Source organism: Aythya marila (genome assembly GCF_965140915.1).
Source record: "Aythya marila genome assembly, chromosome: 2".
Taxonomy (NCBI): Eukaryota; Metazoa; Chordata; class Aves; order Anseriformes; family Anatidae; genus Aythya; species Aythya marila.
This window is the reverse complement of record NC_139043.1, coordinates 144,647,995-144,661,738: the sequence shown is the minus strand read 5'-3', so window position 1 is coordinate 144,661,738 and position 13,744 is coordinate 144,647,995. Positions and strand designations below refer to the sequence as shown.

Here is a 13,744-nt window from a genome sequence, read left to right as displayed (position 1 = left end):
TGGCACCTATTGGGAACCTTCCCGTGTGCACCAAAGAGCTGTGGAAGTGCAGAAATGTTTAATTACTCCTCTGTTGTGGCCTGGTGTTGAGACTTCATGGTTTTTGTCAAAGTATAGTCCTGATAGATGTTGGCAGAGGCCCTGAGCATAGGAAGACTATCTTCAGAGAACTATATACAGAAGGAGATGATTGTGGCATGGAAAAAATTGGGAGCCCCAGACAGATGGCTACCTGATTGATGACCTACTGAATAATTTGGAGTATGGTATCCAGTTCTGGGCTCCCCGATAGAAAAAAAAGTCGGAAATCTTCTGGAAAGAGTCCAGTGGAGTGCCATAAAGATGATATGGGGCCTGGAGCATCTCCCCTATGAGGAAAGGCTGAGAGACCTGGTTCTGTTCAGCCTTAATAAGAGAAGACTGAGAGGGGATCTTATCAGTGTTTACAAATATCTTAAGTGTGGGAGATGGAAGGACTTGGCCAACCTCTTTTCAGTGGTTTATGGGGACAGGACAAGGCGCAACAGCCGCAAAATGGAGCACAGGAAGCTCCACACCAACATGAGAAAGAACTTCTTCATGGTGAGAGTGATGGAGCACTGGGACAGGCTGCCCAGGGAGGTTGTGGAGTTTCCTTCTCTGGAGATATTCAAGGCCTGTCTGGATGCCTACCTGGGCAACCTGCTGTAGGGAACCTGCTTTGGCATGGGGGTTGGTTCTGATGATCTCTGGAGGTCCCTTCCAAACCCTACAGTTCTGTGATTACCACCACCAAGTGTCTGTGTTGTCTGTCCCTCTTCCTCTCACTCCCACGAGCAGTGAGTGCTCCCCACCACTAGCTACTCCAGACAAAACGTAAGTGGAGGATGGAGTCTTCAGCTCTCTGCTATGTCTTACAGTCACATTTGTACCGTACTATATAACATGAGGAACTGACATCCTGAAACAGCAAGGTGGGGAGACACCTTGATGACAGAGACAGAAGTCTGTAACACAAAATAACACAGTAATAAAGGATAATGGTTTAACTTTCATCTTCACCTTTCCTGTTGAATGACTGGAATGACTTTGTTTCTTGAAATGGACTCTCATCTGGTCAGTCATCCAGACTGCCTGGGCATTGTCCCCCAGCCTATGGAGCTGCCTATCACCTAGCTTACTTTGCAGAGCATGAAAACTCTTCACAGACAATTTGTACTTCCAAACAAGATTTAATGGCATTATATGCTATACACTCCCTAAACAGTAACACTAAATAAGTTCTCCCTGTTCAGTCAGGGAACACCACTGGTTCTTGGTAGATGTGTGTCTTGGTACCTTGGTACTGGTTCTTGGTTCTCTGAGGTTTGTTTGGCCAACAAACAAGATAGATGAGCAGTGGTCACAGTCTAAAGACCCTGCCAGACCTTTCCAGCTGTGTTGTTCTGTGCTGATCCAAGGAAGGAGAACTGCAAAAATATTTTCTCCTTCATTTTTTAAGTCAGTTCTCATACACCCAAATTTATTAAACTGACTGCTTATACTTAATGAAGAGATATATAAGCTTTCTGCTAGATTAACTAATCCCTCCCAGTAAAGGTGAGGTAACCTTCAGCCTTTGACCTCTTAAAATGTGTGATGTTGACTGGCAGTGGCCTGTCTTGTCACAGAGGTCTCAGCTGCTCTGCTGATGGAAACTTGTCACAGGCATAGCATCCAAGTGCAACACTCCTAAAGCAGTTGTGTGGCATCATTCAGCCTAAAGTGTACGCTTCAAAAGCTGTCCCTGTTCCTAGACCACTCCAAAGCTATGGGATGACTTCTTTTGAAGAAAAGCAAGGACAGACAACATAGCATTATCAGTTCTTGCATACAGGCACTTGTTCCAGCCACCAGCACCATGGACCAAGGCTGGATAGGGTGCAGAAAAGCTCCAAGCCGCTTGTAGTTTGCAATTTGTCTTCTGAACATTGCATTATTTTGCTATCCTCTCTCTCTATATATATAATATATATTATATCATATGTTAACCTATATATATATTTAGTTTTGTCTTGCATATAAAAAATAAGAAAAGAAGTGGGAAGATGAAGATAAAGACTGAGAGAGCCTTGCAAGCATTATGATTTCACCTTTTCTGATAGATTTTATTGTTTCATTTAGCCTGCATTAGGGCTTTGCCTACCTTTTGATCTCAGACCCACTACTAGAACAGCTTTGCTATTAAAAAAATACTGCTTTTAAATGATGTTTGCTTTAAGTAAGTCTGGAGTGTGATTATTTTGACTTAAGAAAATAAGAAACTGTTTGTTTTAACTGAATTCATAACACATGTTTGTAATAAATCGACTTGGACAGTTGTCCTGACACAAAATGGGCCAAAATTTGAAATTACTGCAGCCCTGGTGAAATTTCAGCACTGCAAAATCCAGGAAAAAAAAAAAATGAAAAAAAATCATGTGTGAAAATTAACAACCAAGCAGAGCGAGGAGGCCCAGGCAGGATTTATGGCTGCTCAGCATGCTGGGGACAGGGAGCAGTGGAAACGTGTGCTCAGAGGGAAGAAAGGGTTTCCGAGCTCCCAGCAAGGTTGCACCCTGCTGCCATTTGTGGGGCCGCGGGCCATGCTCAGCCGTCAGCCACCTGTACTCCTCCCCAGGAGCAGCCGTTCCTGCTCAGACCACCTACTTTGCAAACCAATGCCAGTTAAGACAGAATTTAACTGCTTGGGTTCAAGGCAGTGAAGCAGACTGCCTGTTATCCAGGGAGCCCTCGCTGATGGTCTGAGGTGGCAGGCTGAAGTTCACCAGGGAATTTTTGTCTTGCAGTCCCCACCACCTCCTCCTTTGATTTTCCAGGGTGTATAATGGACAACAACAGAGCGCATGGTAGGTATAGACATCTCATTATAGAAAGATTTCCATGGCCAGTTGAAATGGATTTCATAAAATCAAAGGCAGGTTTCTTTATTACAGCTGCTTTGCAGTCCAAGCTCTCTACCTCTGTCTTCCTTGGCTTGGACAGGAGATGGTAATCAGGAGCAAACATCACCCTATGCCCTCCACAGTCCCAGGGCAGAGTCTTAACCTCTGTGGCTTCTCCAGGCTCACCTCCTCTGCTCTCTAGCCGTCATAGCTCGGTTGCAGTAGTTGTCTTCTGTTATTTACTGTGATTTCTTTAACTAACTGGACTACAGTTTGGACTTAATCCCAGCACAGTAAGCACTGACTGATGCAGTTTTCCTTGAGGGAAAACCCCACATGAACATTTTAGAATTAAAACATTTAAGAGCAAACTGTATTTCTCTCCCCCCCTTACCCACCCTCCCCCCCCCCTCCCCCCAAAAAAAAAAGAAAAAAGAAAAAAGCAATAAAGTTTAAAGAAAATTACCTTCCCCCATCTATATCTCTTTTAAATTTGGAATTGCAAAGAGCATCATTGGACTATCTGTTTTTCTCCCCTTTTTCCTGAGCAAGGATTTTTAGTTCTGTAATTTTCTTCAGGTCTCTTTATTTCAGGGATGCTCTGCACTGACAAAACATCTCTCCTGTTTCAGCCTGCGATGAGGAAACACAGAGATGTCCTGAAATGACTCTCTTATTCTTTGTCAAGTGATTTCCCATCTAGATCCATTATTCTACTTCCCAGATTTTTTTTTCCAACAGCTGTCCACTAAGTCAGCTGGAGATATCCACGTAGAGAATAATTCTTCATTTTACAGAAATTAAGCCTTGCTACCAGGTCAGCTCCCATTGCTAGTGTTATTACATGCTGTCCAACACAACAAGCCAGCTACAGACGTGTGGGAGGGTTAGTCAGTAGGATCATCCCCATCCCCACTTACACACACAGCAGCTCTGTGTCTACCTCGTTTATGCTTAGGACAGTCCCTCACTCCTCAGGCTGCTGGCCAAGGCTCTGTTTACCCCAGCCATATCTGTCATGACCATCAATATGAGAAAACCAAGATCTGGGTGGCAAACCAGACTTTGCTCCTGTTGCATGGAAAGGATGTCCAAACTTCTGATGTATATTTGTATTCACTGCAATGCAAAGAAATGACATAACTGTCCTTATATGTCTATGGTATACCTTGGATGGATCTTTTCCACTCCATTCAAGAGTGTTGTGAATAATATATCTCTATATTTTGACAGATTTACTTTGAAATTGTATTATCCTTAGTATTTTAAAACTTTTTTTTTTGTTTTGTTTTGTTTTGTTTTGTTTTGTTTTGTTTACCTGTTTCTCCCAAAGAAGTTCTGGTGCAGGTATTGACAATCATATGCTGCAATGGGAAAAAAACATATTTCCCCATATGTCATATCCTAAATGCTGTAAAATAAAGGCATATTTCTTTCACATACACACTAGCGGATGCCAAACTGGCAGACTACTGGTATAAGATTATCTCCAGAAGAATGCAAAAGTGTTCAGCAATTGCAGTGTCTGCAAACAGCATGACCTGCAAAGAGAGCACCACAAGGGTTATATATCTTAAGGATGTTGCTCCTATTGAACAGCACAGCTTGTGGGGGGAGTCCTGGATGCTTTAATGACAGTCAGTGCTTAGCCAGTAACAGCAATTTACTGTGTGTTTTGCTTAAGATGTACTGTAAGGAAGGGAATATAAATCGTATGGTGGGTGTGCAAAGAATATATCCTTCATTATTCCCACACAAGCACACTATAGCCAGGTACTATATCTTAAGGCAAACTCATTTGATGACTTCCAGTTAAATTTCCAGTTGAAACGACTTTTGAAATGTGATTGTAATTAAATCCCTTGAAGGCTTATGGAAAAGGCATACCCCCCTCTGCAATATCTGTGGGCCCTAAAATTGTGCAATATACTGAGAGTCTATGGAGCCTTTGTTTGATTATACTGGTAATTAAATTTAAAATTTTATTAAACTTGTTAATAAAGATATAAAATATAGAACTTCATACTTTGCTTTGATTTGTTGTGAGCTTTCACTAAATCCACAATTTCCTGGCACATGAAAAAACTGTGTTTAAGGCTACTCTGGTTTAACCACGTAAATTCAGAAACAGTGACATCACTTCAAAGGGGGCTGAGAAGGAAATCAATTGGGCTGCATCAGAAAAGCTCTTTCTTAAGGCAAACGGTGCATCCTACATAAAGCAGCTGTGTAAGGTTAGGGTCAGAGCTTACAGGCACTGGTCAGCTTCAAGGTAGAGGGCAATGCCCGGCAGTCCTGTGAAGGGGTTTACCTTGTTCTGGTGAGAGATCAAAAGGACTTCTTCTGTCCTACCAGAGATAGCTGTGAAATTTAGTTCTGGAATCTGTTTCAAAGCTGAAGGAGGGTGAGATAGGGGGAGATCTATGACAGACTAACTCCTCAAAGACAAGCCAGAGGAATATTCCAGTCCTTTGGCTCCCAGAGGAGTTGGAGTGGCATCCTCGATCAAGGAAACAGCCCACTGTTAGTTCCCCTTACCTTATCCCTTCACAATTCAGGCTGTAATACAGAGGATGCTCACTAAATCTTAGGCTCTCGTTCTTATTTTAAACCTAGGTAAATCTCTAAAATGTGAATAAAAATAAATCCAAGTTAAGCTTTTCTCTTGTGAATTTCCTTGTCCATGCAGTGGAAAGAATGAAGTTTCAAAGCCTGAATAGTATAAAGGTTTTGTTCTAATCTCTCTCCAGAAAAAAAAGGAAAAAAAAAAAAAAAAAAAAAAACAAAAACCTATGAAGCTAATATTAGGGAAAAAATACCCTCTAAAAATGGATAATTATGTTGAGGGTCATACGTCATACAGCTTTTCTTTGTTATAAAGCCCCTCATATGAACAGCCTCACAGGGGTTAATTTGCAGAGATTTGCTATGATTACACATTTTAGGTAAGACGTGTAAAAGATTTTCTTTTCTTTTCAGATATGAACTATAATATACTCACACTTGTGCCGTTAAAAGCACAGATCATAAAACACAGGAGCTACAAGGTGGCCTCCCTGCCTCTGCTATTATATAGCTTTCTCAGCTCATTTTTAAACATTTACATTTGTTCATTGGACATTAACATAGCTTTTGCTACTCCATACACTGGGAGGAAAATTGTGTTCTTAGGACAAGGCAAAGATTGAAAACTTCACAAAGCCACTCAGACTTCCAGTTGTAATGTGAAGCAATTTTGGCCTTTCATGGCAGGAGAGAAAGAAGAGAGGAAGAAGGGTATGTGTATATTCATTATAGCCCTTAAAGTTTACAGAAACACAGGTTCCCAAGAGCCATCTCAATAACAGTTTTAGTCAAATATTTATATTGCTATAACTTTATATGTTTAATGATTTTTCCCATTAAGGTTTTTGTGGTTTTGTGAGGAAAATCCAAATATTCTTGATTATGATTGGTGAGTTAAAATCTCTTGTAGCAACACAGTGTATAAAATCCTCTCCAAGTAACTGCCTTTTTCACACATCTGGAAAGGCTCTCCATTTTTTTATCTGCTGAGTCTTACAAGGGCAGCCTATTACATAAATAAACAGAAGAATATATGTAGTCATAGAATGACTGAATTGAGTATAATCTTACAACAACAAACCCTGTCTCAATACTCCTTTGTTTGTTGCCTTTTGGCACTATTATTGACTCTCCTGTGTGTACTATATAATCATTACTGCCCCCACTTTCTCCCTGAAGTGAAATGCAGCCAGGTGGTCAGCAGCAACAAGGATAGGGCTTGCCTAGCAATGTAACTTCCTGAAACTAAACATGTCCTGAAAACGGGATGCCTCATTCTCATGTGCTTTTCAGGTAGGTAAGAGCCCCCCTGACATTCATGGTGCCACAGACTTGTTTGAAACATACCTGGCCTGCTGGAGGCCAAGTGACTTCTTCCAGGCAATTCAACCAGTAGGAGAGCCACGCCTCCTTCATGGCCATGACCACCCTGAGAAATACCTTCTTCTGGGGCATTGTTACTGTCACCCAAAAGCAGAAAGATCGTGAGTGATCGCAGGGGAGGAAACTGTATCAGAAACCAGAGGAAATCCACCCTTGGGTGAATTAAAAACAGTCTCTAATCTCTTGCAGACCCATCTATGAATGCTTTTGACACTCAGAGAAAATACTGTCACTTTGTTCTGTTCCAACAGGGACCCCATAGGGTGATTACCTCCTGCTCAGTCCTTTGATAGGAAGTGAACTATCGTGCTGCAGCACACAAAACTCAGCTGTAAATACTGGCTTCATATACTCATTGGTGAAACACAGCCATCAGGCCAGGGAGTGAGTTATAAAATCTAGTACCTTCTCCTCACAGAAAAAAAACCTGTAGCACTCTAGATGTATTGTATAGGGGGAATGGCTTTGTAACTACAGCAGTGAAGTCGCTTTCATTTATGTGTCTTTCTGTCATTTCAACAAATACATCTGATAGAGCAAAATGGAAAGCAAAAGTAATAAAAAGTTGTTCATGTAAGATATGAGGTAGTTTAATCAGATGACATTTACAGAAAACATACTTTCTCTTCTGTCTGTTAGACAGTTTATTTTCTGATTCATGATTTCTGTGAAACAGCTCTATCTAGTCAACCTATCACAGCAAATGCCAGCTACAGAGATAAGTCTTTATCTCCTACATTTTTTGAGGCTTGGTAAAGGGATGAAGGGACTTGCCAGGAAAGCCTTTTGGAACAAAGCTCATGGTTCAGGAACGTTTCTGTGATGTTGCCCCTTACAGTGAAGAAGACATGTATGTGAACGAGGATGTTCCTGATGTTCAGTCCTGTCTATAGTGAGATTCATGTGTTGACTAAAGAGATTAAGCTTTACAGGTAACTGAAGTTGAGCCCAAACCCTGGAAACTCAAACCTTGAAGAAGGGTTGCAGTCTGGCAGTATCTTATGTATGGGTTCTATGCTCAATCGAACACAGCATTCTGGAAATCAGACCTCAGGCTGTTGTTACACAAAGGCTTCACATTGGGGGTAATAAGACTCTTGCTCTGCTTCTTAACAGGCACTGACAAAAGAGGGGGGCTGTGGCAGGATGCTGTATCTGTAATGGCACAGGTCTATTTATCTGCACAGCTTTGTGGTTTGCTGGTACCCCAGACCTCAGCAGTGGGTGGAACAGGTGGGATACTCACCATGCCCAGCACAGTGAGGGGAAGCTGAAGAGAAGTTGCATTGCTTCATGGAAGGGCTGAGCTGCCACTACCATCGGAAGGAGATATAAGAATCAGAGTCACAGAACCAGACAGCACTGGGAGACACACTGGGAGACGCAGGAGAGGCCTAGACCTCTGCAATTGTAAATGTCAACTTTTCACAGCCAACCACTAACTCATGCCAAGCTGCAAACCAACTTACAGACCACCAGGGTGCATCCACCAGGGGACAGGAACTGGGACAGATTTCTTGACAGCTCTCACAGACAACAGCTGGGGAGCAGCGGTTCCAGGACACCAAGAAGAGCAACACATTGCTTAGTTCATCCTTGAAAAGTTAAGGCAGTTCCAAAACAGCAAACACTCACATATACTGAACTCAGTTTTCCACATTTGTAGAGGTGAGTATTGAAAATGCCACTGTTTGGGTGAGAAGACGGAGTGCAGTTTTGCCAGGACCCTTTGGATGGCGTGGCTTAAATGCACTCATTGTGGTAACCCAGCTCTCTTTGCAAACAGTACCTCCACACACAGTCCCAGATCAACCTTGTCATTACAGCTTGTCCCACATCTCATTTCATGCCTGGCATCATGCTGGAATACTGTGTCCTCCGCATCTTGCCATCGGCTGTGACTCTAGAGGAAAGTATGAGCTGGGGTGGCAATGGAAAGCAGAAATGAGAGAAGGACAAAAAGAAGGAAATTGCAGACATTAGTAAGTACCGAATTTCTTTAACATTTCCTGTAGAAATAAGTCTGTAAAGTGGCAGTGATGGCAGTACAGTGGAGACACACACAAACTACCATCAGCAGCCTCAAAATGATGGGAACTGGGCTGGCTACCAGTTCTGAACCACTATGAAGAGACAGCCACCATCATCCAGACCAGCAAGTCTAACATTGGCATGGCCACATTGACCCTGCAACATGACCAGAGGGAGTGTGTGAACCTATCTAAAATGAAAGATGCATTTATGCTACATCTTTCCTTGGATCCTAACCTCTTGTTCACTCATGCTGTCTCTTCCTTTGGTGCATGCAGTAAGTAGGCAAAAAAGTAGATGCAGTTTGAAGATTTTGCTGTTTCTCATGCCCCAATGGATATTTTCCAAAACATATTTCCTTCTCTTAATGTCAAGTCACTTCTTCAAAAAAGCAAATAAAGACAATCAGTAAAGACTTTAGATAGGTGATAGGAGATTTGACAAAGTTTTATAAATGTATGCAGAAGGCTATAGTGGTTTCAATCCCAGGGCATTCATGCAAACTATTTTTGTACTTTTACTGATCTGATAATACCTGTTAGCTTTGGCTTGGAAAAAGGTGAGTCATTAAATACAAAACTAACAAAAGGAGAACAGTGAGAGTAGCACAGTTTTCATTTCATAAGTATTAACATTACTTGAAATAATTTTATCTAAATTTAGAAGACAACTAACTTTCAGTTGAAGTTGGAATATTATATATATATATATATATATATTAGCAGTATACTTTGGGTCACTAGAAGAGCTGGGCTTTGAGAAAACTAAAATAATTCAGTCTAGCCATAATGGCCACTGTTTAGTTAACATTTATATCAAATCTTTTTATTTTAAAAGTGGACTCCAGGAAAAGTTTCAAATATAAAACATGATATGAAGTTAAGCATTTAATTTGTCCTCATTTCTCAAGAAACATAGAATAGTCTGGAGTCCTTCTCCACTAGAGTGAAAAAATCTATATTATAACACTTGCAATCATAGTGCAAAAGGCAAAATAATTCCCTGTCAGATAAATATGGAATTTGAGACAATTACCAAGGGATAATTTGTGTAAGGGATGCTAAAATCAGGACAGTGCTCTGATGTGAACAGCTGTGGCAGAATCGGTCTTTTAGCAGCACAGCTCATGATAATTCTTCTCCCTTAACATCTCCTTTGACTGAGCAAAATAAGCTGTCAGTAAGGCTTTTTTTTTTTTGTTTGTTTGTTTTGTTTTTTCTTTTTTTTTCCCAGCAGAAACACAGGGACTTTTGCCCAAGTAGCTCAGTATTGGACACTTAACAAGAAAAATGCAGCATAAGTCTTGCTTACAGCATGCAGCCCATAGCTTTATGTCAGCAAAACAGGCTAGCAAAAATCTGGAAGTGCTAGATAAGCCCACCACACTGTCTGTCCTGATTTTGTTACCCAAACAAAAACGAAAACAATTCCCTCCCTCCAACCTCCTCCCCTTTTTGTTCCCTCCCACGTTAAAAGAGAAGCAGCAGCCTGCTCAGGCTGTAAAAACTCCCAGGCTTTTTGCAGTCCTGATCCCTGGGGCTGGCTAAACATGATGCTCCCTGCAGACCCCCCTTCCCAAATATGTCCCCACCCCTCGCAAGTGAGTCATTTCTCTAGGGCTCCCCGGGGTGCTCCCTGCTGCTTTTGTCCAGAACCCCCTGTCTGTCACCCCGGGCTTCCCACCTGTGATGGGATGGCTCCTGGGAGCCTGTAGCAGCTTTCAGTGACCTCCCCGCCTGCCAGATGCAGGGTGGGGTCTCTACAACCTTCTCTCTCCAATATGATGTAAAACCTCCCCCCTCTCTCTCTGTCTCCTTTTTTTTTTTTTTTTTTTTAATCTTAAAAAAAATCTTTTATTAAAAAAAAAAAGCTCTCTGTGTTTACACCATTTCAGGAACTTTTAAAGACCCTCCCTGAGCTTTGCATGCTGTATCCAACAGCTAAAGTTTTCTCCTTCACTGGTGTTGATTAGAAAATCTTTCATGCTTTTTTTTTTTTTTTTTTTTTTTTTTTTTTAAAGCTGGAAAATGCAGTTCTTTTGAAACCGAAAGACCATTCGTGAAATCATTTCGATTGTGTTTAGATTTCATTTTGAAAGTGGACCAGCAATGACACAGCTGAAACCTCTGTACCATTTCAGCCTTCAAGTTTTCAGTTCAAAATTACCTTGAGTTTACATCATTTTTCTCTTTCACGTGTTACATGAGATCAAAATGAAACACTGTGTTCAATCCAAAAATATTTGTATCCAAATTTTTTTTAGATGAAGTTTCAAGATGTGGTGGTTTTTGTTCTGAATTGGCAAAAAGAATCTTATTAGAGCAGTACGTAAAACATATGACAATGTGTCAATGCAAGGAGAATGAATTTGTAGCACACAACTTGCAGTTTTTGCATTGCAGCTTTTAGTTTTCAGCTCTTGGCCCTATATCCACTTGCCTGAGAAAGATGCCCAAGCACTGAACAAGGAGACTGGAAATGGCAAATATTTGGACTTTAAATATTGGATCTGAAATGCCACAAAGAACAAAAGGCAAAACGTGGATCCCTGCTGGTCCAAAAAAATAGCAATGGGGTAATGGTACATCTCCTGGCTTTATTTTCTTTCTTCATCACTGGCTTCATCCAGGTCCAGAACTGCTTGTCCTCCTGCTGCTGACACAAAAATAAAGTGCTCTGCCTAAATCAACAGCAGTGATCATGTGCTGAGACTGACATGGAGTCAGATGGAGATGGAGGTTGCTTGGGCTGTGCGGGTCCAGTGGTAAAGATAAGGAAGCCACAAATGCCACTGAATTTTTGCCTAAATTCTCCTTTGGACCTCATACATACAGACTGTCTGAGATATGAGTGGGTGCCTCCCCGTGGACCTTACCAGACCCTGCTTTTCAAGCTTTAGTGCACAACAAAAGGGTGGGTGGTTTGTTCTAAATGTTTTCTCTGTGTTTGCTTTCTTTTTGTTTGTTTTTGTTTAGTTTGCTTGTTTGTTTTGTTTTGTTTTGTTTTGTTTTGTTTGCCTTTGATGAAGACAAGTTTTTAGGATTCAAACCTAAATTGTTTTCACACAATAAATAAATTTGGGAGCTTTTGAATGGCTACAGAAGTCAATTTTATAAAAGCGTTATCATTGCTGGAGGGAATTTTATCATTGCTGGAGGTTCTGCCTGCACAGCAGAACTTAATCACCAATTTTGCTACACAAAGCTGCTTTTACTGTGTAGTGAAGTCAGGGAAAACCCTCAAGTGCTCCCAGAGCGGGAAGCGATCCTGAGAGAGAGAAATGTTGTGACTCATCCCTATGGCAACCCAGGCGTGATGACGTGAGTGCTGCTCTGTATTATTCTTGTTTAGCAACAACCATACAACACATAAATACATGTTTGGTGACTAGAGGATTGCAAAGACAATGATGAATTGTTCAAAGATACTTATCCATCAAACTAGCCAGTAAATCTGGGGGATGACAAAGATTATCGGAAACCAGTGTGGCTAATAAGTTGAGTAGCTGATTTGCTGTTTTAATATTTCCTTCGATAGGAAGATAAACAGAAGATAAAATGTCCCTAAAGGATTTTATTCTGGAAAAAATAAGAGAATATTGTTATTTATTTTTTAGAATGCAGCCTCCATTGGTGGGTGTGAAAATCTCTGTCTGTGCAGTGACCCCATCCTGGGCTGTAAGGCAGGAGCGATTTGGGTCCTCCAGTCCCTGAGTGGTGGTGTGTCCACCGTGGGCTGTCAGCAGAAGGCAGCAACTGTTGGCTGTGAACCACAGGGATATTTTGCATGTCTTTTCACAAGCAATTCTTCTCAGTAATGGTGAGGCTGCACCTGTAGATTTTGAATTCGAGGTGAGAAATTTATGCCCCTGATATGTAGCACTCAAAATGATATCATTAAAAAATATATATATATTCCGGAAAAAGAGATTAGTTTCTTATTTTAGAGAACCAGCTCCTCTGTCTCAACCATCCCAGCTACATTTCTAAAACATCACTTTAATCTGTAACACTTTTCCATGTGCCCAAGGCCACCATGAATGCCACAATTTTTCAGAGTATCCTTGCCAAACTATGTGTGTGTATCTGGATTTGGATGCCAAATCAGACCCATTTGGAGCCTGTCTGCTCTGTAATCAAGTCATAAAACCCAGTAATGTGATGGCTGCTGCAAAGGGAGGTTCTTAGTTCATTCAGGTAGCTGTTGCTGTCTGATTTATACCTATTACCAAGCTTGATGTCTGTGAGATCAATCTGTTCAAGATGAAATGTCTAAGCTTCTACTGACTCTAGAGGTAGGAAACACAGCTAGATGAACCACCACTTGGACAAATTTGCTATGACATTTTCTTTGTTGCTGTGACTGGGAAGTCTTTGTTTACTGATAACAGTATTCTTTTAACTATTTTTGCCTTATCACTTTGCAGTCAGATAGTCTTTCTCTCAGCTCCTTCATGGGTGGATCCACCATACAGAACTGAGTATATTAAATTCCTTGGAATACCAGAAGAGCTTAATGCGTTTCATGTCATGTAAGGAGACAAGTAGGAATGGGGAAAACCGTTCTTTGCAGTGAACTGTGTATCAGTTAGGAAATATCAAGCAGCAGTATTAAAACAGAGTTATGATGAGGAGAGAGTGAGCAACAGGCAGCTTACCACAGCCTGTGGCAGCCTCACAGATATATAATTCCTTAATAAAACACAATGCTTAATAAAATACACGATGCTAAATCCCGTACCACAGCTAGGAGAAATGGAAGTCAACTCCAGACTGAAGGAGACTCTTTTCAAATGAGAGCAATCTGGCAGTTCTCCTGGAGTGAGCAAGTATCTGGCTACACAAAATTTGGACAGCTTATTT

General features: G+C 41.2%; 1 long non-coding RNA gene across 1 annotated transcript in view; it reads right to left on the bottom strand.

Moving 5' to 3' along the window:
- Positions 1-8,111, bottom strand: part of LOC309874317 — a 28,270-nt gene extending 20,159 nt beyond the window's left edge. The window contains exon 1 of the long non-coding RNA XR_014316817.1: positions 8,098-8,111. This is a non-coding gene — a long non-coding RNA (uncharacterized lncRNA). The remainder of the gene's footprint in view (positions 1-8,097) is intronic.
- Between the last annotated feature and the right edge of the window lie 5,633 nt (positions 8,112-13,744).